Source organism: Leiobunum rupestre, chromosome 11 (genome assembly GCF_980474605.1).
Source record: "Leiobunum rupestre chromosome 11, qqLeiRupe1.1.hap1, whole genome shotgun sequence".
Classification (NCBI taxonomy): Eukaryota; Metazoa; Arthropoda; class Arachnida; order Opiliones; family Sclerosomatidae; genus Leiobunum; species Leiobunum rupestre.
Window position 1 is genome coordinate 4,801,435 of NC_143394.1, and position 24,417 is coordinate 4,825,851.

General features: G+C 36.5%; 1 protein-coding gene across 1 annotated transcript in view; it reads right to left on the reverse strand.

Moving 5' to 3' along the window:
- The window catches only part of Mef2 (myocyte enhancer factor 2), a 146,207-nt gene extending 127,203 nt beyond the window's left edge, over nt 1-19,004 (reverse strand). The window contains exon 1 of the mRNA XM_090163857.1: nt 18,900-19,004. The gene's annotated coding sequence lies outside the window, so the exon portion shown is untranslated. The remainder of the gene's footprint in view (nt 1-18,899) is intronic.
- Between the last annotated feature and the right edge of the window lie 5,413 nt (nt 19,005-24,417).

Below are 24,417 nucleotides of genomic sequence, written 5' to 3' on the forward strand. Positions count from 1 at the left end.
ACTTTTTCCTTGTTCCTAAATTTCCCTGACTTATTTTCTCGTTCCTAAATTTCCCTGACTTATTTTCTCGTTCCTAAAATTCCCAGACTTTTTTGCTTGTTCCTAAATTTCCCGACTTATTTCCTGGTTCCTAAAATTCCCCGACTTATTTCATTGTTCCTAAAATTCCACGACTTTTTTGCTTGTTCTTTAAATTCCCTGACTTTTTTCCTTGTTCCAAAATTCCCATGACTTATTTCCTCGTTTTTAAAATTCCCTGACTTTTTCCTTGTTCCAAAATTTCCCTGACTTTTTCCTTGTTCCAAAATTTCCCTGACTTATTTCCTGGTTCCTAAAATTCCCAGACTTTTTGCTTGTTCCTAAATTTCCGACTTATTTCCTGGTTCCTAAAATTCCCTGACTTTTTGCTTGTTCCTAAATTTCCCTGACTTTTTTCCTCGTTCCTAAAATTCCCTGACTTTTTTGCTTGTTCCTAAATTTCCCTGACTTACTTCCTGGTTCCTAAAATTCCCAGACTCATTTCCTGGTTCCTAAAATTCCCAGACTTTTTTGCTTGTTCCTAAATTTCCCTGACTTATTTCCTGGTTCCTAAAATTCCCCGACTTATTTCATTGTTCCTAAAATTCCCCGACTTATTTCCTGGTTCCTAAAATTCCCCGACTTATTTCATTGTTCCTAAAATTCCACGACTTTTTTGCTTGTTCTTTAAATTCCCTGACTTTTTTCCTTGTTCCAAAATTCCCATGACTTATTTCCTCGTTTTTAAAATTCCCTGACTTTTTCCTTGTTCCAAAATTTCCCTGACTTTTTCCTTGTTCCAAAATTTCCCTGACTTATTTCCTGGTTCCTAAAATTCCCAGACTTTTTGCTTGTTCCTAAATTTCCGACTTATTTCCTGGTTCCTAAAATTCCCTGACTTATTTCATTGTTCCTAAAATTCCCCGACTTATTTCCTGGTTCCTAAAATTCCCCGACTTATTTCATTGTTCCTAAAATTCCACGACTTTTTTGCTTGTTCTTTAAATTCCCTGACTTTTTTCCTTGTTCCAAAATTCCCATGACTTATTTCCTCGTTTTTAAAATTCCCTGACTTTTTCCTTGTTCCAAAATTTCCCTGACTTTTTCCTTGTTCCAAAATTTCCCTGACTTATTTCCTGGTTCCTAAAATTCCCAGACTTTTTGCTTGTTCCTAAATTTCCCTGACTTATTTCCTGGTTCCTAAAATTCCCTGACTATTTTCGTTGTTCCTAAAATTCCACGACTTTTTTGCTTGTTCTTAAAATTCCCTGACTTTTTTCCTTGTTCCAAAATTTCCCAGACTTATTTCCTGGTTCCTAAAATTCCCAGACTTTTTTGCTTGTTCCAAAATTTCCCTGACTTATTTCCTGGTTCCTAAAATTCCCCGACTTATTTCATTGTTCCTAAAATTCCCCGACTTATTTCCTGGTTCCTAAAATTCCCCGACTTATTTCATTGTTCCTAAAATTCCACGACTTTTTTCCTTGTTCCAAAATTCCCATGACTTATTTCCTCGTTTTTAAAATTCCCTGACTTTTTCCTTGTTCCAAAATTTCCCTGACTTTTTCCTTGTTCCAAAATTTCCCTGACTTATTTCCTGGTTCCTAAAATTCCCAGACTTTTTGCTTGTTCCTAAATTTCCCTGACTTATTTCCTGGTTCCTAAAATTCCCTGACTATTTTCCTTGTTCCTAAAATTCCACGACTTTTTTGCTTGTTCTTAAAATTCCCTGACTTTTTTCCTTGTTCCAAAATTTCCCAGACTTATTTCCTGGTTCCTAAAATTCCCAGACTTTTTTGCTTGTTCCAAAATTTCCCTGGCTTTTTTCCTCGTTCTTAAAATTCCCTGACTATTTTCCTTGTTCCAAAATTTCCCAGACTTTTTGCTTGTTCCTAAATTCCCCTGACTTTTTTCCTCGTTCCTAAAATTCCCTGACTTTACCCTGACGGTTTTACTCGTTCTTAAAATTCCTTGGCGTTTCCCTGACTTAAAACCATTTTGAAATTCCCGGACGTTTCACAGAATTTTGTCGCTTGTTCTAAGTTTCGCAGGATTTGCAGGTACGGCGCATGGCAACCCCGTCCTCGTCTTTTCCAAATGGGTTTTACCCGTGTTAAAAGAAGGAACCTTCTAGTTAGGCCATTTTGTCTCTAAATTGCCCATGATCCAGGGAACCGGATTTTCGAAATAAAACATCTATTATTGGCGACTATTGTAGTAGAGGTAGGTTGGCATAAAAAGTCAAAACGAGGAGAGTCTGGCGAAATGTCGCCATTCTAATTCGCGAAAGGGCCGAAACGTGAAACTGGTGCACATTGAAACCAGAGCGTAGCGACGTCTCTCAAGGAAACCTCAAGGTATAAAGAGTATCGGTTGATAGAGCCACCTACCGGCGAAACGGGAGCCTCCGATTGATGCGCCGCAAATAGCCTTTTAATAAGAGAGGGGGTTCCCGCTGAGAATGTAATACAAACCGATACGCCGCGGCGCAGCACGTGAACGCGGATTTCGTGGGTTATCAACGTGATAGGAGACCGTTTATTAGGCAGCCGGCACCCCCACGGACCCAATAAATCCGCTTTTATTCGCCCGATAGATGGCGTGGGCGGAGCTTAATTGGGTGACGACACACTCCTTTCCCCGGTAAATAGTTTTTAATAGAAATTTCTAACCCGCTTTCCCGGAGATACAATTTGTTATTTGATATTAGACGATTATTTTTATGCCAGTTAAATTTAACCGCGATTGAGCCGAAATTAAACAGATTTTATTAAGTCTCTTTAAAGGTCCTGTAAACCTAGTTGACAACTAAAACAATTATTGGTCGCATTACGAAGTTCACACGTACGCCGCGAGCGAACTTGGCGCTGCGTGTGAAGAAAGTAATAATCAATAATAATCAGCTAGGCTAATACCCTAAGCACCACCTTAGGCCTAATTAATTCAGGTGGCCGGGTTATAACGCGTAATAGGGTGGTGGCAAGCCCTTCATGCCACGCGAGCCAACCGCTAATTACACTCACTATTACCGTTAACCTCAACAAGTTTTTATGGAAGGGGAAACCGAAGAGCTGGGGGGGAAACCTCTTCAACCAGTGGGGAGAGAACTTGCAAACTCAACGCGGAAGGAGTTTTTCCGAGGTTCGAAATTTTAGTTTAAAAAAGCCCACAATTAGAGATAAAGAATGACATTCTTGCTTGGAAATAATTGTAGAAAAATAGGCTTTTTTCTCTATTTCCATCTAGATTAAATCAGTGTATTTCCCAAACAAACTGAACTTAGAGATAAGATATTTCGGTCGACGATTCCAAACTGAAACGGTTGCTGGATAGAAGAAGCTCAAATCGTATCAATCCTATTTTTAGATTCTCAGAAACGTCGCGAATATTTCCCTCAAACATTCGGACTAGCAGTTTTGATACAATTCAATTGTTAGTTCTTAATTAACTCGCTAGTTCTATAATTACAAAAATTGGGGAAAAATACGAAACGAAGTTTTCAAAATATGAATCAAATGAGGACCGTGGTTTCAAAACCGGAATCAAATGAGGACCGTGGTTTCCAATCGGGAATCAAATAAGGACCGCGGTTTCCAATCGGGAATCAAATGAAGACCGCGGATTCCAATCGGGAATCAAATGAAGACCGCGGTTTCCAATCGGGAATCAAATGAGGACCGCGGTTTCCAATCGGGAATCAAATGAGGACCGCGGTTTCCAATCGGGAATCAAATGAGGACCGCGGTTTCCAATCGGGAATCAAATGAGGACCGCGGTTTCCAATCGGGAATCAAATGAGGACCGCGGTTTCCAATCGGGAATCAAATGAGGACCGCGGTTTCCAATCGGGAATCAAATGAGGACCGCGGTTTCCAATCGGGAATCAAATGAGGACCGCGGTTTCCAATCGGGAATCAAATGAGGACCGCGGTTTCCAATCGGGAATCAACTGAGGACCGCGGTTTCCAATCGGGAATCAACTGAGGACCGCGGTTTCCAATCGGGAATCAAATGAAGACCGCGGTTTCCAATCGGGAATCAAATGAAGACCGCGGTTTCCAATCGGGAATCAAATGAAGACCGCGGTTTCCAATCGGGAATCAAATGAAGACCGCGGATTCCAATCGGGAATCAAATGAGGACCGCGGTTTCCAATCGGGAATCAAATGAGGACCGCGGTTTCCAATCGGGAATCAAATGAGGACCGCGGTTTCCAATCGGGAATCAAATGAGGACCGCGGTTTCCAATCGGGAATCAAATGAGGACCGCGGTTTCCAATCGGGAATCAAATGAGGACCGCGGTTTCCAATCGGGAATCAAATGAGGACCGCGGTTTCCAATCGGGAATCAAATGAGGACCGCGGTTTCCAATCGGGAATCAAATGAGGACCGCGGTTTCCAATCGGGAATCAAATGAGGACCGCGGTTTCCAATCGGGAATCAAATGAGGACCGCGGTTTCCAATCGGGAATCAAATGAGGACCACGGTTTCCAATCGGGAATCGAATGAGGACCGCGGTTTCCAATCGGGAATCAAATGAGGACCGCGGTTTCCAATCGGGAATCAAATGAAGACCGCGGTTTCCAATCGGGAATCAAATGAAGACCGCGGTTTCCAATCGGGAATCAAATGAAGACCGCGGATTCCAATCGGGAATCAAATGAGGACCGCGGTTTCCAATCGGGAATCAAATGAGGACCGCGGTTTCCAATCGGGAATCAAATGAGGACCGCGGTTTCCAATCGGGAATCAAATGAGGACCGCGGTTTCCAATCGGGAATCAAATGAAGACCGCGGTTTCCAATCGGGAATCAAATGAAGACCGCGGATTCCAATCGGGAATCAAATGAGGACCGCGGTTTCCAATCGGGAATCAAATGAGGACCGCGGTTTCCAATCGGGAATCAAATGAGGACCGCGGTTTCCAATCGGGAATCAAATGAGGACCGCGGTTTCCAATCGGGAATCAAATGAGGACCGCGGTTTCCAATCGGGAATCAAATGAGGACCGCGGTTTCCAATCGGGAATCAAATGAGGACCGCGGTTTCCAATCGGGAATCAAATGAGGACCGCGGTTTCCAATCGGGAATCAAATGAAGACCGCGGTTTCCAATCGGGAATCAAATGAGGACCGCGGTTTCCAATCGGGAATCCAATGAAGACCGCGGATTCCAATCGGGAATCAAATGAGGACTGCGCTTTTAAAACGGGAATCAAATGAAGACCGCGGTTTCCAATCGGGAATCAAATGAAGACCGCGGTTTCCAATCGGGAATCAAATGAAGACCGCGGTTTCCAATCGGGAATCAAATGAAGACCGCGGTTTCCAATCGGGAATCAAATGAAGACCGCGGTTTCCAATCGGGAATCAAATGAGGACCGCGGTTTCCAATCGGGAATCAAATGAGGACCTCGGTTTCAAAACTGGAATCAAATGAGGACCGCGGTTTCCAATCGGGAATCAAATGAAGACCGCGGATTCCAATCGGGAATCAAATGAGGACCGCGGTTTCCAATCGGGAATCAAATGAGGACCGCGGTTTCCAATCGGGAATCAAATGAAGACCGCGGATTCCAATCGGGAATCAAATGAAGACCGCGGTTTCCAATCGGGAATCAAATGAAGACCGCGGTTTCCAATCGGGAATCAAATGAGGACCGCGGTTTCCAATCGGGAATCAAATGAGGACCTCGGTTTCAAAACTGGAATCAAATGAGGACCGCGGTTTCCAATCGGGAATCAAATGAAGACCGCGGTTTCCAATCGGGAATCAAATGAAGACCGCGGATTCCAATCGGGAATCAAATGAGGACCGCGGTTTCCAATCGGGAATCAAATGAAGACCGCGGATTCCAATCGGGAATCAAATGAGGACCGCGGTTTCCAATCGGGAATCAAATTGGGACTAATAATCGAAATGGGGGAACTTGTAGTAGCGATGATTGTATAGAAAAGAACTAAGTCTACACTCCGACAAAGTTCTACATTCACGTTTTCGAGGGATGGCTTTACCTTTTTTACGATTAAAAATTTAACAGGGTTGCCACATTTATTTCATAATCAAATTCCCTGACTTTTCCAGGTTTTCCCTGACCATCTCCGGAGATTTTCAATGACTTATTTTGTGCTAAGATTTTGAATTTTCAACCTATATCTTGGTAAAAGTTTCCTATTTGCTACCACAATTAAATTCCCTGACATTTACCTGATTTTTAGACTAATTTTTGAAATTCCCTGACTTTTCCCTGATTTTTAGACTAATTTTTAAAATTCCCTGACTTTTCCCTGATTTTTAGACTAATTTTTAAAATTCCCTGTGTTTTCCCCGATTTTTAGACCTATATCCAAATTCCCTGCCTTTTCCAGGAATTCCAGGTACCGTGGCAACCCTGTTTAAACAAAATGGGAACAATTGATTGAAAATATAACCTAATGGAAACAATTGATTCTAATTTATAACCAAATGGAAAAAATTGCTTCTAATTTATAACCAAATGGAAAAAATGAGCACAAATGATTCAAAATCGTAACCAAATTGGAACAAAATGAGCACAAATGTTTCAAAATTGTAACCAAATTGGAACAAAATGAGAAAAAGGTTCCAAATAAGAACCAATTTGTAACAAAATTAAAAAAAATCTAAATAGGAACCAAATGGAAACAAATGATTCAAAATTTAAAAAAATGATTCGAAATTGGAACCAAATTGGAAACAAATGATTCGAAATTGGAACCAAATTGGAAGCAAATGATTCGAAATTGGAACCAAATTGGAAACAAAATTCAAAATTGGAACCAAATTGGAAACATGATTCAAAATTGGAACCAAATTGGAAACATGATTCAAAATTAGAAACAAATGATTTAAAATTGTAACCAAATTGGAAACATGATTCAAAATTAAAAACATGATTCAAAATTGGAAACCTGATTCAAAATTGGAAACCTGATTCAAAATTGGAAACCTGATTCAAAATTGGAAACCTGATTCAAAATTGGAAACCTGATTCAAAATTGGAAACCTGATTCAAAATTGGAAACCTGATTCAAAATTGGAAACCTGATTCAAAATTGGAAACATGATTCAAAATTGGAAACCTGATCAAAATTGGAAACATGATTCAAAATTGGAAACATGATTCAAAATTGGAAACATGATTCAAAATTGGAAACATGATTCAAAATTGGAAACATGATTCAAAATTGGAAACATGATTCAAAATTAGAAACAAATTATTTAAAATTGGAACCAAATTGGAAATAAATGATTCAAAATTGGAAACATTGATTAAAAATTCTAACCAAATTGGAAACAAATTGGAAATAAATGATTCAAAATTGGAAACATTGATTAAAAATTCTACCGAAATTATCCCAAAATCTTAAATTATTTTTAATTAACGAGGCTCAAAAATGTATTTAGTTTTTAATTATTTCTAAAACTTACTTGCGTACTAACATTGTAAGTTGAAACTAATGTAACGATTCAGCGTTTACCAATTAGCGAACTGCTTTTGAATAGAAATACCAAAATATTTTTAAAAGATTTTGCCTGAATTTACTGCATTTAGTGAATACATCCTCATTTTAGGGTGGTTTAGGGAACTTGAAAGTAATTGTCGGTTATGAAACTTCATTATTAATTATTTTAAAACTAGATGGCGTTATACACTTTACGCTACTTTAGACAAGTTAAGCCAAACCTCCAAAACCTACCTAATAACGTGTTAAGTTGCCAAGTTGAATGTAAAATAAGGTTATTCAAACCTCTCATAAACGCTCTATTTACGACGAGAAAGTCCAACTAATGGCCAATGTTTTCAAAGACTTACCGAATTTCAAGTTAAACTTTCACCGTGTTGGATTGCCTTCTCCTATTACTAACAAGATAATAATACGTAGAAATAATTAAAATCCAAAACCACAATTGTAGCTAATAAAGGTGTAACGTTTCTCAAACCTGGCGTACCTACGACAAAAATATTCAAAAGGTACGCTGTACGAGAGTAGTAATGGCAATATTATCAAAACCCGGAGGAATGGTCTAAACAAAGCGCTATAAATGTACAAATTACTCCGCACGGCTTTTAAAACATTTAATGTCTATTTTAAGCGAAATACGGAAACTTCACAATGCGCGAGATGTAAATAGCAAAACGTAACGAGCGCGTAATAGAACGTAAGATTTTAAATTCGCAAACAAGCGGGCCATCTGAAAGTGACTCAAAGTTTCGGCAATTGTCGCAAACGTGGAAATATGATAAAAGGTTGGTCCGATTCAATGGCGCGAATCTCAACGGCTGGACAAAGACTTGGCTGCAAATGTTCGAGGACTATCCATCTTCATTAGATTTGGAAAATTATCCGTACGGAAAAGGCTAAGACGGAAAATATCTTTAACAATAGGACAAAAATATGAAAGTCATATTTTATTGGGGTCTTTTGGGGAAGGCGAAATGTACGGGCCTTCAAGATGGCGCGATACGCCTAGTAATACGTCGATGATATCGGGCTTTTTAAGCACCTTTTCTAAGCCTTACGATTTTCCGCTTTATACGTGTAAGGCTTTAAAAACGAGTTGGATAAAGCGGATACCTTTGACGTTTTCTCCAGCCGCATTTTGAGGATCTTTAACCTCAGAAACTTGACAAAAAATGGCCATGGATTTCTTTACGTTTTTGTATCTCTCCGGAAGTTTTTCACAGAAAAAAAAAGCATATGGTAAAAATGTTCACCACCATCCCTTTTATAGCGACAAAACTGCGCTCCGGAGAAATATACTCATTTTCGTACGAATTATTATATTTTGTTAAATATAAGAAACAAGGCGGCCGAGACACATTATTACTTTGCAAATCAAATTGACGCTTCAACAAAATCTAATTTTTCAACTTGTGATTTAAAAATCAAATCTATGTAAGGAAATAATTATAATAATTTATGAGACTAAAGTTTTGACAAGTCTGATTTAGAAGGCAAAACAATTTTGACTATAATATTTTAAATTAAAATTTCCAAAACAATTACACAACGAGTGCGTCTTCTGCAGTTCACGGGTTCGGTAAAATGAAACTTAACAAATTTCATTTAAAAAATTTTAGAGTTGTAAGTCGGAAAATTACCGAGGCCTTATTTCCGGAAAATTTTCAATATTTTTCAGAAAAAATAAATATTATTCACCAATTTAAATTTCGTGGCATTTTAGCCTAATTTTTTCGAATTAAAACCTTTAAATTGTAATATAAGTTTAAATTTCTTATTTTTCCGATTTGCGGAAAAGTTTTCGGAAATTTTCCTGCATTTAATTTTTCCGGAAAATTAACAACTCTAAAAAACATTTATTAAAATATTGTTATAAATATTTTTAATTTTTCGTGAAATTGTGAAACCATTATTAAGGGAATATCCATGGGAAAAATCCTTACGTAATGTGAGAGATAATTTATAAAATATCGAGGGGGGTAAATATGTGATTTTTTTGTCGTCCTGACTAAAAAAATCTAAAGTCCGATGACAAAGGCATTGGACGTAGCAGCGACAAAGCGAAGAATATTTATATCATGATTGCGTACGGGGCAGGTAGAATTTTTTCTATGTAGAGATTTCATTTTCTCCAAGGTAGAAAGAGGACTATACTTCGATTCACGGTGATACGTGGCTCAGTGCCCCAGCGAAAATAGCTACACCTCGCTGTTAATACATCGTATCTCGCTTTGAAGAAACATAGTTACTTACTTACATAGTTGGCCGATTTAAATGAATTTAAATAATGTAACTTTTTAAATCATTGATTTAAATAATGTAACTTTTTAAATCATTGATTTAAATAATGTAACTTTTTAAATCATTGATTTAAATAATGTAACTTTTTAAATCATTGATTTAAATAATGTAACTTTTTAAATCATTGATTTAAATAATGTAACTTTTTAAATCATTGATTTAAATAATGTAACTTTTTAAATCATTGATTTAAATAATGTAACTTTTTAAATCATTGATTTAAATAATGTAACTTTTTAAATCATTGATTTAAATAATGTAACTTTTTAAATCATTGATTTAAATAATATAACTTTTTAAATCATTGATTTAAATAATGTAACTTTTTAAATCATTGATTTAAATAATGTAACTTTTTAAATCATTGATTTAAATAATGTACTTTTTTAAACAAATCTTTTATTTTTTAAATTGATTTAAATAAACGTAATTTAAAAACATTGATTTAAATAAATGTAATTTAAAACATTGATTTAAATAAAAGTAATTTAAAACATTGATTTAAATAAAAGTAATTTAAAACATTGATTTAAATAAAAGTAATTTAAAAACATTGATTTAAATAAACGTAATTTAAAACATTGATTTAAATAATCGTAATTTAAAAACACTAATTTAAATAATCGTAATTTAAAAACACTAATTTAAATAAACGTAATTTAAAAACACCGATTTAAATAAAGGTAATTTAAAAACACCGATTTAAATAAACGTAATTTAAAAAGCATTGCTTTAACTAAAAATAATTTAAAAAAACGTGATGTAAATAAACGTAACTTAAAAAAGTTATTTAAATCTAATATTGAATCTGAGCACATTAAATTAAATTAAGATTTCATTTTAAAACCGATAGAATACATTTAATGTGTACATATAAGACAAAATGCCTTCAAATGTACACGTATAAAATGCCTTCAAATGTACACGTATAAAATGCCTTCAAATGTACACGTATAAAATGCCTTCAAATGTACACGTATAAAATGCCTTCAAATGTACACGTATAAAATGCCTTCAAATGTACACGTATAAAATGCCTTCAAATGTACACGTATAAAATGCCTTCAAATGTACACGTATAAAATGCCTTCAAATGTACACGTATAAAATGCCTTCAAATGTACACGTATAAAATGCCTTCAAATGTACACGTATAAAATGCCTTCAAATGTACACGTATAAAATGCCTTCAAATGTACACGTATAAAATGCCTTCAAATGTACACGTATAAAATGCCTTCAAATGTACACGTATAAAATGCCTTCAAATGTACACGTATAAAATGCCTTCAAATGTACACGTATAAAATGCCTTCAAATGTACACGTATAAAATGCCTTCAAATGTACACGTATAAAATGCCTTCAAATGTACACGTATAAAATGCCTTCAAATGTACACGTATAAAATGCCTTCAAATGTACACGTATAAAATGCCTTCAAATGTACACGTATAAAATGCCTTCAAATGTACACGTATAAAATGCCTTCAAATGTACACGTATAAAATGCCTTCAAATGTACACGTATAAAATGCCTTCAAATGTACACGTATAAAATGCCTTCAAATGTACACGTATAAAATGCCTTCAAATGTACACGCATAAAATGCCTTCAAATGTACACGCATAAAATGCCTTCAAATGTACACGCATAAAATGCCTTCAAATGTACACGCATAAAATGCCTTCAAATGTACACGCATAAAATGCCTTCAAATGTACACGCATAAAATGCCTTCAAATGTACACGCATAAAATGCCTTCAAATGTACACGCATAAAATGCCTTCAAATGTACACGCATAAAATGCCTTCAAATGTACACGCATAAAATGCCTTCAAATGTACACGCATAAAATGCCTTCAAATGTACACGCATAAAATGCCTTCAAATGTACACGCATAAAATGCCTTCAAATGTACACGCATAAAATGCCTTCAAATGTACACGCATAAAATGCCTTCAAATGTACACGCATAAAATGCCTTCAAATGTACACGCATAAAATGCCTTCAAATGTACACGCATAAAATGCCTTCAAATGTACACGCATAAAATGCCTTCAAATGTACACGCATAAAATGCCTTCAAATGTACACGCATAAAATGCCTTCAAATGTACACGCATAAAATGCCTTCAAATGTACACGCATAAAATGCCTTCAAATGTACACGCAAAATGCCTTCAAATGTACACGCAAAATGCCTTCAAATGTACACGCAAAATGCCTTCAAATGTACACGCAAAATGCCTTCAAATGTACACGCAAAATGCCTTCAAATGTACACGCAAAATGCCTTCAAATGTACACGCAAAATGCCTTCAAATGTACACGCAAAATGCCTTCAAATGTACACGCAAAATGCCTTCAAATGTACACGCAAAATGCCTTCAAATGTACACGCAAAATGCCTTCAAATGTACACGCAAAATGCCTTCAAATGTACACGCAAAATGCCTTCAAATGTACACGCAAAATGCCTTCAAATGTACACGCAAAATGCCTTCAAATGTACACGCAAAATGCCTTCAAATGTACACGCAAAATGCCTTCAAATGTACACGCAAAATGCCTTCAAATGTACACGCAAAATGCCTTCAAATGTACACGCAAAATGCCTTCAAATGTACACGCAAAATGCCTTCAAATGTACACGCAAAATGCCTTCAAATGTACACGCAAAATGCCTTCAAATGTACACGCAAAATGCCTTCAAATGTACACGCAAAATGCCTTCAAATGTACACGCAAAATGCCTTCAAATGTACACGCAAAATGCCTTCAAATGTACACGCAAAATGCCTTCAAATGTACACGCAAAATGCCTTCAAATGTACACGCAAAATGCCTTCAAATGTACACGCAAAATGCCTTCAAATGTACACGCAAAATGCCTTCAAATGTACACGCAAAATGCCTTCAAATGTACACGCAAAATGCCTTCAAATGTACACGCAAAATGCCTTCAAATGTACACGCAAAATGCCTTCAAATGTACACGCAAAATGCCTTCTAATGTACACGCAAAATGCCTTCTAATGTACACGCAAAATGCCTTCTAATGTACACGCAAAATGCCTTCTAATGTACACGTAAAATGCCTTCTAATGTACACGTAAAATGCCTTCTAATGTACACGTAAAATGCCTTCTAATGTACACGTAAAATGCCTTCTAATGTACACGTAAAATGCCTTCTAATGTACACGTAAAATGCCTTCTAATGTACACGTAAAATGCCTTCTAATGTACACGTAAAATGCCTTCTAATGTACACGTAAAATGCCTTCTAATGTACACGTAAAATGCCTTCTAATGTACACGTAAAATGCCTTCTAATGTACACGTAAAATGCCTTCTAATGTACACGTAAAATGCCTTCTAATGTACACGTAAAATGCCTTCTAATGTACACGTAAAATGCCTTCTAATGTACACGTAAAATGCCTTCTAATGTACACGTAAAATGCCTTCTAATGTACACGTAAAATGCCTTCTAATGTACACGTAAAATGCCTTCTAATGCACACGTAAAATGCCTTCTAATGCACACGTAAAATGCCTTCTAATGTACACGTAAAATGCCTTCAACTGCACGTCTAAAATGCCTTCAACTGCACGTCTAAAATGCCTTCAACTGCACGTCTAAAATGCCTTCAACTGCACGTCTAAAATGCCTTCAACTGCACGTCTAAAATGCCTTCAACTGCACGTCTAAAATGCCTTCAACTGCACGTCTAAAATGCCTTCAACTGCACGTCTAAAATGCCTTCAACTGCACGTCAAAAATGCCTTCAACTGCACGTCTACAATGCCTTCAACTGCACGTCTACAATGCCTTCAACTGCACGTCTACAATGCCTTCAACTGCACGTCTAAAATGCCTTCAACTGCACGTCTAAAATGCCTTCAACTGTACGATTAAAACGTCTTCAAATGTACATAAAATACATTCTACTAAAACTATCTACTTGTGCACAGAATAAATTCGACGTGTACATATTTAACATTCCCACGTGCAGAGAAAACATGCTACGTGCACATATAAAACATGCTACGTGTGCACGGAATAATCTACATGTATATACCGCATAAATAATATAAAAAATATGACGTTATTTTCTTTGCAAATAAAACGGTTGAAGTAATTTAAAATCGGCCCATTTCATTTTAGGAAAAACCGAGTTGCTGCATTTTGGCACTAAGGAAGCGAAATACACTTTCACAAATTCGTTCTTTTGGAGTGGGCTACTAAGGCAGGTCCTATCCCACTGGCGTCGTGAGACGTAGAACGTTTGGTACAGGTGACCCACTGCACTCTTCCAAAATTTCCTTATAAACCATTAGAAAAAAGGCCAGCCATAAAGAGAGTATTACGCGCGTCTTGCCCCCAACTCTCGCTAGCTTTCTCCGTCCGGGGGACAAACCAACAGGAAAATTTGTACTTACGGTTTCTATTCCGTAGGGAAGGTTTTTTCGTATATTTAAGCCTACGTTTTTCTGTTTGTAAATACTTAAATACAAACGGGAATAAAACCTTGAAATATTTATTTTAATTGTAGGTAAACGTTTCTGTATATAAAATCACTTTGTTCATTTAAGTATTCGTACTATTGGTTAAGGAAAATTTTGTTTCGAATGTAGTTAATGTTTTTGAATATATAAACCACTTTCACGATTAAGTAATTCGAAATATTCGATAAAGGAAATATATATTTTGATATCAAATTAAATAAAACCGAATTTACGATTTACCTATTCAAATTTTTCGATAAGGGAAATATTTATTTTGGATTGTAGTAAACCTTTTTGTATATAAAACCGCTTTCTGGATTTAAATTAAAGAATTATTCGATGAAGAAATATTTTATCGATGACGTAAACCAAATCTAAGCAATATATTTGTTTTCAATAAAATTAAAAATGTATTGACTAACGATGAATTGGATCAATAAAAAATAATAATAACCGATAATGTGAATTGATATTAAAAATCGGTTTATAATTAACATTTTATGTTCCAAAGTTAATGTAATAAGACTTAAATCTTTTTAAATAAAATTATAACTTTCTTATTAAATAATAAAGCTTTCGACATTGGTACAAAATTATGCATAAAAACAAAAATGTATTTTTATATTAGCGACTTGCATTTTTACTTTGAATAAAATATTCTAAATTCCTATTTTATTTATTTAATAACTGAATTACCTTAGAATTTGTTTGACAATCGTACAAAATAATGTAAACAAAAATTCAATAATTTTTTATTTAGGCCTCCAATTTTATTTTTAAATAAAATATTTTAAATTTGAGCACGAAGTATAAGCTATTTGGAAAAGCATTTTCTTTATTATAGGTTGGGACACTGGCAATTAATGTAGACAGCCCGAATGCAGAGACACGTACGTTACACCTACGCATCCCAACTACGAAAAATTCGCAACGCAATACATAAGGTGGCCACTAAAAACTCACAACGCAAAACTCGCAACACATACCCCTTAATAGTAAATCCAAGTTGAATTTATTATACTTTGGGATAATTACTACGTTAAGTTAATTCTTATTATTGCTCGTAGCGTGGCAGGCATACGTCGTTGCTATTCAATTTTTTATAAGAAAAATAGGAATGTATACTCATTTAATAAGAAATGATACTAGTAATTTTTAGGTAATTATAGGAAATTCAGGGCCCCCCCTCAAATCTTCAATTATATATATATATATATATATATATATATGCAATTTAATTTACTAACTTTATGCATTTAAAAACAAAATCTATATTTAGATAAATAAATCTTTGATTTTCACTTAAAAATAGAAACTATTTAACAATTTTATCACAAAAATATACTAGTTGCTAACCATGTTAACAATATCAAAAGTATCGACTAGAATGACTAAATCTAGCAATTTAACTGAGTGGTTGGATTTGAAATGGGCAAAATATCAAAATTATAGGATTTTATAGGACATTTGGGAGATTTTTCTAAAATAATAGGATGTTAATGGACATTTTTGAAAATATAGGATTTTATAGGAGTTATAGGACCTCTGGGGGCCCTGGAAATTATAGGAACGTTCAAGTGAATTTATAGGGAACTTATAGGAATAATTTTAATAAAGATAAATCAAATGTTTTTAAAGCAACTTTGGTTCAATAAAAATATTAAATTTAATATGAAAACATCCTAGACTTTGTGACTAGATAAATGTATTTCATTTAAAAACCGCAGCCAGCCGCAAAAGCCAATTAAATTAGTGCTTTAGTAAAAGGCTGGCTGTTTTTAGGCACCTTCTATCGATTTATAAAACTATATTGAAAGCAAAGGAAAATACAGGAAAATAAGACCATTCTATAAAATACTACTTTTGTGGTTATTCACTTTTGCGTTTAGAGAGGCAGAAGGTTAGCCCGATTTTTCATGAACCAGGGAGGCTCAAGAAAGGATTATCTGGCAAACCTGCCAACCTAGTTGTCTGGATAAATAGTGGATTTTTGATCAAAATCCTACTCATTTAACGGTTATAGTTTTATACAAACCTGGTTAAGTTAAGGACTTACTATATTTTGAAATATACTATCCACACGTAGGCTACCTTAGCTATATTTTGAAAATCGACTTCAGAAAATACAAATCATATAGGAATGAGCGTAAGCCAAAATTTTAAAACCAAAGAATAAATAAAATTGCAAGTCCTACTGAAGTAGCGCTATGTTGTCTTTGTGAAAATATGTGGTCTGTTTAGCTAGGAATTTATAGTTCTATTGACAAATTTTAGGAAGTGATAGGAAATTACTAAAATTACTCCGACAAAAACAAATATTTGAGAAAAGCGAATGATAAAATTTTTGTACTTTTAATTTTTTCGAAACATTGTGGTGCCCCTTGTAGTCTTAGTGCCCTAGGCCCAGGCCTAGTCGGCCCATTGGGTAATCCGGGCCTGGATGGAAGGTCCCCACACCTTGCTTACCACTAAACCATAAAAGCATTTTAAAAAACTACTTTTTTCACTCTCCAAAAGTAGAGTACAGTAAAGATCCAATACATCAGACGAGAACCTCGCCAGAGTCCCTTTCACTAGTTCTTCCCAGATACCCCCTTTAGAGGCAAATCCCACCGCCAGGAGGGGTTACGGCCCGAAAAAATACAGACGCTAAAAATAAACTGAAAGGGAGTCCTTTTATAATCGGAGTTGGTACAATAATACCAGGAGGTGGAGAGTGACTGGGGGGCATCCGAGATGGGGGCAGCCTTTTTTACAATTTTCAAGGCTCCTTACTTGTTCAGGGGCAAGGCCAACAAGCTTCGGAAAACTATTTTTTTGCCTCTCAGAGGCGAGGGAAAATTCGGTCGTTCTGTCTACCTGCGTAGTCCCCCCTCCTCGAATAAGGGGTCTATTTTTTTGTAAATGGGCACCCTTCCTGCTTAAAACCTTTTTTTGGCGTTGTAAAATATTTCTTGGCTAGTCGAGCCATGTGGTAAGGGGGTTGCGATGGACGCGCCAAAACAGAACGAGCCCCCTTTTTACCAGAGAGGGGGAATTTAAGAATGGGGACCGTGGATGGATGGATGGGGGTAAACATTACACGATACCCCCCCCCCGTCTTGCGTGACTCGTCGGGACCTGTTTAACTTGTTAGTGCGCGGATAGGCTGCTGTTACGGTATTTATAGACGTTGAGGTAACGTTACCCGCGGCTTGGGGTCCCACTATCGGCTTAATTAGACTAAACACGGCACAAATCTGGAGCCTTGGCCCCCATCCGCGGACGACCCCTAAGGGAACTATCTTTACCACCCCGTTATCGGCCGGGAAGAATGGTATCGCCGGGCCAAGGTCTTCTTTTGTCCCGGTCTGTCCATCCCTACGCGACCCCGATTTCGGCGTTGCAAGTACCGCGGAAAAGGGTTCCAACGCCATGGGACGATTAGGGATGGTAGGCCCGATAGATGTCTAGCTCGCAGACAAACATTACGTTACGCGGCAAAGTGTCGCTACCCATGGGGCCCCATCGCGATGCCATCTCTAGTTTCACCTGCCAAACACTGTCAGAGGTACACTTATGAAACATTCCTCCTTGGACCCCATATTGTATCATTACGACTAGGGCCTCCAAAAACATTTTTTACAGTTACTAAGTGCTAAAACAGCTGCGTTACCACTACACTTTGATCAATGAAATTCTGGATTTAACCCAAATCGGTCATGTAATAAACGTAAAATTATTCATATTATTAAATATAAATCATAAACGAACGAAAATGGGATATTTTTAAAAGTGTATTAACTTCTAAAATCATTAGGATTTTTATTTAATTTTAAATCTATAAAATGCTCCATACAGAATTACGCGTATAATATCATATAGAAATTCGAAACAAGGCGGGGAAGTAATTGCAAATTCAGAAGATGCACTTAGAAGCGTACAAAACAGGATTATTTCCTAAACAGACTAATAATAATACTTCAGCGATAATACTCATAGAAATCACGACAGATTAAAAGTGTGGTTCGATACGATACGACTGATGAAAACCAAATATTTACATCGTGTATTTTAATTACTACGGTATTTAAGATAAGACGCACCATTAAATTAAAATAAACTCCCGAATAAAAACCAATTATATCACGCGACAAAAATTACGTAACAAAGCGAGGATTCAGTGAACATTAAGCACATTACGATTATTAGTTTGTTCCCCCGCAGAGGATCCGAGGAATCAATTAAAAGACTCCCCACATCAAAAATGGCACTAAAAATATGACGCTTAAGACTCGGACTTGTAAAAGCTCGCACACGGTACTGCGACAAAAACGCGTCTAGCGCCGGGCCGAGGCTTCCGCGCTGCCTCCCCCGAATCCTCGATAAGCTCTCAAATCATCCACACTAAGTTTCCACAAAGAATATAATAATATTATTTAGCTTGGTTTCCCCGTAAAAAGGGAACCAAATAACCCGTTACGCGGAGTACAAGAGCCGGGTGCCGCGCGCCGAGGAAAGCAAAAAGTTCGTCGAACGAACGGGGGTTCGCTATTTTTAGTTTATCCGAGTTTAAATATAGAAATCGAGCACCTACCTTCGGCAACGCTCGTTGTGACGCTGGTGCTATTTTTGGAATTTGGACAAGGAGTAGGGCAACCAGCGATAGAACCGAACTATTGAAAGTAGTTCCCGAGCGCAGTTCGCCTAGAGGGAGAGAGAGATACTAGCGAAAGCTGCGCGCGCTGCGGCGGAAGCGGGAGATTCCGCGTCGCCGTAAACCGGTCCCTCGATCCAAACACCCCCACCCCCCAGTCCCGGAATGAAAATAAGTACCGTAATTAGTAGACATTTTATTCATCCTTATTGAAAATTATAGAAAATGTGTTCTAAATATATTACAAAATTGTTCAATAATTTTTTAGACGCATTTTTGATGAACTAACGTCGAAATGGTTCGGTGTTGAAGCGAAACTTGCGAAAGGCAATCCCGCTAAGGCTGCTAGTTCCTCGCGCGTCACTCGGTGACGTCAAACCACCCCGGCCATTCCGCGACGCGCCTCGGGAAACGGTATCCCGGGGGGAGGCGTAATTCGTTCCCTTCCCCCTCACGCTCTCCCAAGAATGCTGGTCGGAGGCAAAACTAAAGCTAACTGGCAAGGCGCGCGCGGCAGTGCTGCGTCACTGGCTCCTAGGAAACCGCGCGCTCGTTCCGCCGCCTCTACACAGCTGATCAACTCAGTCAATAATTTCAATAAATAACAGCGCTTGTATTTCTCAAGCAGAATTTTGGAGAGCCGATTACCAATTTATACTGACCGAAAATTTTTCATTTATTTTCGCCCGTACACTAGTATTTGTCTAGCAAACACTGCCACGGGTGGAAAATTGCTAAAGTATTTAACGTTGAAGAATTTTGGAAATCATTTATCATCGAAGATATAGAGACTAGAGTAATGGCACTGTGACGCTCTAGTACGTCACCCATGCTCTTTCCTATAGATAAAAAATTTGCGACCAAAATGGCGGCCATGGCCAAAGCTACGGAGTGCTGCAACTCTATTCCTAAAATGATATTTTTATTTAATTATTGTTTAAAATTGAAAAAGAAAAAATTAAGTGGAACCCTGAAATGAAATTTATATACTTAAAGATATTCAAAAAATATTTCACCTTGATGTACAAATTTAATTTTCTTGAAAATGACATTTCCATTATAATTTAATTATTGGTTTTATAAATATATTTAAAATTGAGGTAAATATGATTTGGAATTCAAAATGTCAATCATTTCAGCATTAATGAAATTGAAAATTATTTAACATTGAAATATGAACTTTTTTTTTATTAAAATTTAATTATTGGGTAGCGAGTCGAAATTCTACTACCCAAAATACGCGCACTCCAAAATGAAAAAGTAATTATAGTTTTACGAAAGAGAATTACGAAATATTTCGTGTGTTTCTTTGGAAACAAACAGCAAAAAAGAAACCTGAATTACATTTTTCGGATGTCTATGGTACTCGCCAAAGTACCTTGTCACGATTTTAAACAAAAAAGATCCATAGTCTATAACTCTGACACCCAGCTATTATACCCTCGTAATTAGTGTAAATTCCAATTGGTGTTAATTGAGATGAACGTCTTCCACACATGTTGAATCTTTTTTTGCGTTTGTTTAACTATTAACCGCCCAAGAAACGCGAGAAAGTTAAAAGCTACGTTAATTTCCCATTTGAACTTTCGTTTGAAGAATAACGAATATTAATAAATCTAAGGGATATAATTATATCAACTTTGCCATAAGGATAGATTACATTTTTATTAATTTTTCTCGCTTATATTTTCAAGGTTACTCTTATTTAAGTAGTCCAATTATCTATTCCCGATTTTAATATTTTACCAATCATCCGTTTAAACGATTCACAAGCGCGTCCCATGGAGAAAACGTAAGGAGTCGTACGGTAAAATACGTTTTACTCCGTAACTTAATGGCAGTGGGATGACCAAAAAGAGGTCGATATCGGAACATTTATCAGCTTGTTATGACGTCGTAGCCACTAATTTGTCCACTGACGTCTTCAGGCACCAAGAAATACTTGATGTTTGTCCACATTTTGTTAACCCCCAGTGGCCATGGCTTTTATGGGCTGCAGCCCAGGGCCCATTTCAATCAAAGGCCCCCTTCGCGGTCAAAGAATATGAAAAAAATAAAAATAAAAACAATTTAAAAAAAAATTAATTTACCATTTTCCGTAAAAAATTCATCTGATACACCCAAACTTGGGTTATTTTGGTAGGCCCCAAACAGCATTAGTCCATGGCCTCCAAAGCGAACGCCCCTGGCCCTGCAGCCATAGGCAGGGCCAGGCTTGAGTTATAGAAGGGTCGAATAAGAGGGCTACAAACTCAAACCTAGTGCTCGGCATTCGATTAATTTTTATCCATGAATAAAATAAGCTCGGCGATATTTAAATAATATTTATTTAAATAACCAATAGTTGTATAAAAATTGTAAAATGTTTAAATAATCGAAAGTTAATAAGCCTATTATTTAAATAAAACAAACAATTATTTAAATAAATACCACTTTTATACAAATAAATGCTTGATTGCGTAAAAAACATAATTAAATAAGTTAAAATGGTATTCTTTTTACCAACGTTTTTTAATTAAATCGGAAAATTTGTGGATAATGAATACACAATTCCGAACACTACTCAAACCAAACTACGAAAATATTATATTTTGAGCAACTGGTCTCATATAAAGTATATTCTTTTCAATCTGTTCTTGCTGTTTGCTTACAACTGAGCATTTTAGTTGGTTTTTTAATTTTTATGTACGCTGATTGGAAATAAGAACATAATTCAGGCCTGTACACAGCCGCCAAAACTCGGGGGCGCTCAAATTATTTTTGGGGGTGCCAATGTCTTGAGTCTAACCACTTTTCTCTTTTTCGTGTGTCCGGTTGTAGCCCTAAAATATCCGTCAAAACATTTTTGATAAGCTGGTTCAATATTTCTACAATACTTAATTTGATTGAAATCGGAATCACAAAATGAGCATTAACTTAATATTTAATTCTGTTATTAAAACATTGACGTCGTCAGGTTATGTTTTACCCACTGCGCACCCTAGCTACTCCACTGACCTTATAACTACAAGGCAAGTTCCAAGTTTAAATCACTTCGGGAAGGTATACCCGAGTCCCAAATTTTGGTGAACCTTTAAATTAAAAGACCCAACCACCGGAATATGCGAAAAACAATTAATTTTAAGTTGTCAATTATCCTGGTCATTATCAGGAGCAATATTTCAAAATCCAAATAACTTCGTAGATAATTCTTGAGAAATTTCCACGTTTTAAGTTGTCTTGAAAAAACTGGGAATTTCTACAAGTTTCCATTTCTTATCAAGCGCGTATCACTTTAGCTTCCATTGGCAACAATAAAATTAATACTCTGCGTGTAATTTACGACGACAAAGATACGTATACCAGAAGTATATCACATGCCTCTTACCAAAGAAGTACCCAATTAGGCAATGAAAATGAACATTTTTATTTGGTCGGAGATGTCTACAATGGGCCTATTTCCCGCCAAATCACGGGTGGTTAGCACTTTCACCTCGCAGCAAGAGGAGCCGGGTTCGATCCCAACTTGTGGCACTGGATGAAAACTCGGAACCACTCCTTCCGCGTTGAGTTTGCAAGTTCTCTCCCCACTGGTTTAAGGGCTTTTCCCCCGAGGTGTTCGGTTTCCCCTTCCATAAAAACTTGTTGAGGTTAACGGAAATAGTTAGTGTAGGGAGCTGTTGGCTCGCGTGGCTTGCAGGGCTTGCCACCACCCTCCTACGCACTGTAACCCGGCCACCTGAATTAAAAGCTTTAAAAGTCGCCTTGGTTATTAGCCTAGCTGATTATTATTATTATTATTAGGTGTAACCTGCATCGGAACGTACCGACTAAGAATGTTAAACGTAAAATTAAACTGTTCAGGTGTTATTTACTTATTTATAAACTCTATTTTCCGGATTTGATATTTTAGTAAATCACTATAATCCATAATAATGTATTTATTTAAACTTTTTTCCGCAAATCGGAAAATAAAAAATTGAAACATAAATTACTTTTTAAAGGTTTTTATTGTTTTTATCGATATAAAATGTCTAATATCAGTAAACATACTACCAAAAATTAATAGTGTTACATTGTTAATCAGTTTAAACTAGTCTAGACTCTAGGGGTTTAGTTTTACTTTTAGATTCGACAAAATAGTCGAAAATTCCGCTTTTTTTAAATTTGCAAACAATATATTAGACTAATAATGGAATGAAAACTTTTTTATTTTTTTTCGGAAAAATACGGAAAATTTTCCGACTTACAACACTGTTACTTAGTGTTCGGCATTCGATTAATTTTTATCCATGAATAAAATAAGCTCGGCGATATTTAAATAATATTTATTTAAATAACCAATAGTTGAATAATAATTGTAAAATGCTTAAATAATCGAAAGTGAATAAGCCTATTATTTAAATAAAACAAACAATTATTTAAATAAATACCACTTTTATTCAAATAAATGCTTGTTAGCGTAAAAAAACATAATTAAATAAGTTAAAATTATATTCTTTTTAAAAACGTTTTTTAAAGGGGAACGGCCAAGCTTTTCCAAATATGGCCTTATTTCCGTATCAAAAGATTAACAAGACGTTCAATATACTAACACGTACCTTTTTTTGTCTTGGAAAAAATAGCTTTTGGCCCAAAAAGTTGAAACGAAAAATAACGCCGGGTGTTTGGGTTTGAATTTTCGCCGCCATCTTAGGGGCTGCCGCCAGCGCCCCTAACCCCGTATGAGCGATTTGCGAACTATATTAACTTTTAAAATCACGCAATTTAGGCTTAGGTCTCTTATAACTGGAACGCGCCGCGCGTGCAAAACCAATTTTTCGCGTCTTCAGCTGCAGCGCGCGCTTTTACGTTGTTTTTCTGCCTCACCGACTTCTCACCAGGTGTCGCGGCGGACGCGCGCTTTTCAATTTCCCGAAATTTCTTTATTTTATTAAAAATTAACCACTCAATATTTTTTGATGCGGTTTTCGCCATAAATTTAGTTTTTAATGGGCTATAGGGCTATCTAACTGGTTAAAGCTTGACCGTTCCCCTTTAAATAAATCGGAAAATTTGTGGATAATGAATAAAAAATTCCGAGCACTACTGTTACTTGCATTTATCGCGAAGAAAATTGGCAAAATATGAAACACTTCTATCGTAAGAGAGTAAGCTTATTAACTTCTGGTATAGGCAGATACGCCTGATCCGAGGTTTCATGACCTCAAAGCGCAAGCTCATCATCAAAACAAGGAGTTGCGGGAAAAGAAGGCCTGTTCTCTACGTCATTACGAAGCTGATAAGATAAAGCCGGTATCGCGACGAAGAGCCAACTTATAGGCCTACATATCTAAAACAAATTCCGAAAATATTTACCCAAATTGTCGCCATAGACAGATAAAACTAAATCGCGCAATTAACTTGTGTCCAATCATCAATTTGTAGATCCCTCCACCCCCGCGTCCTACGGCTGCTAATGGCGCGATGCGGTTCGGGG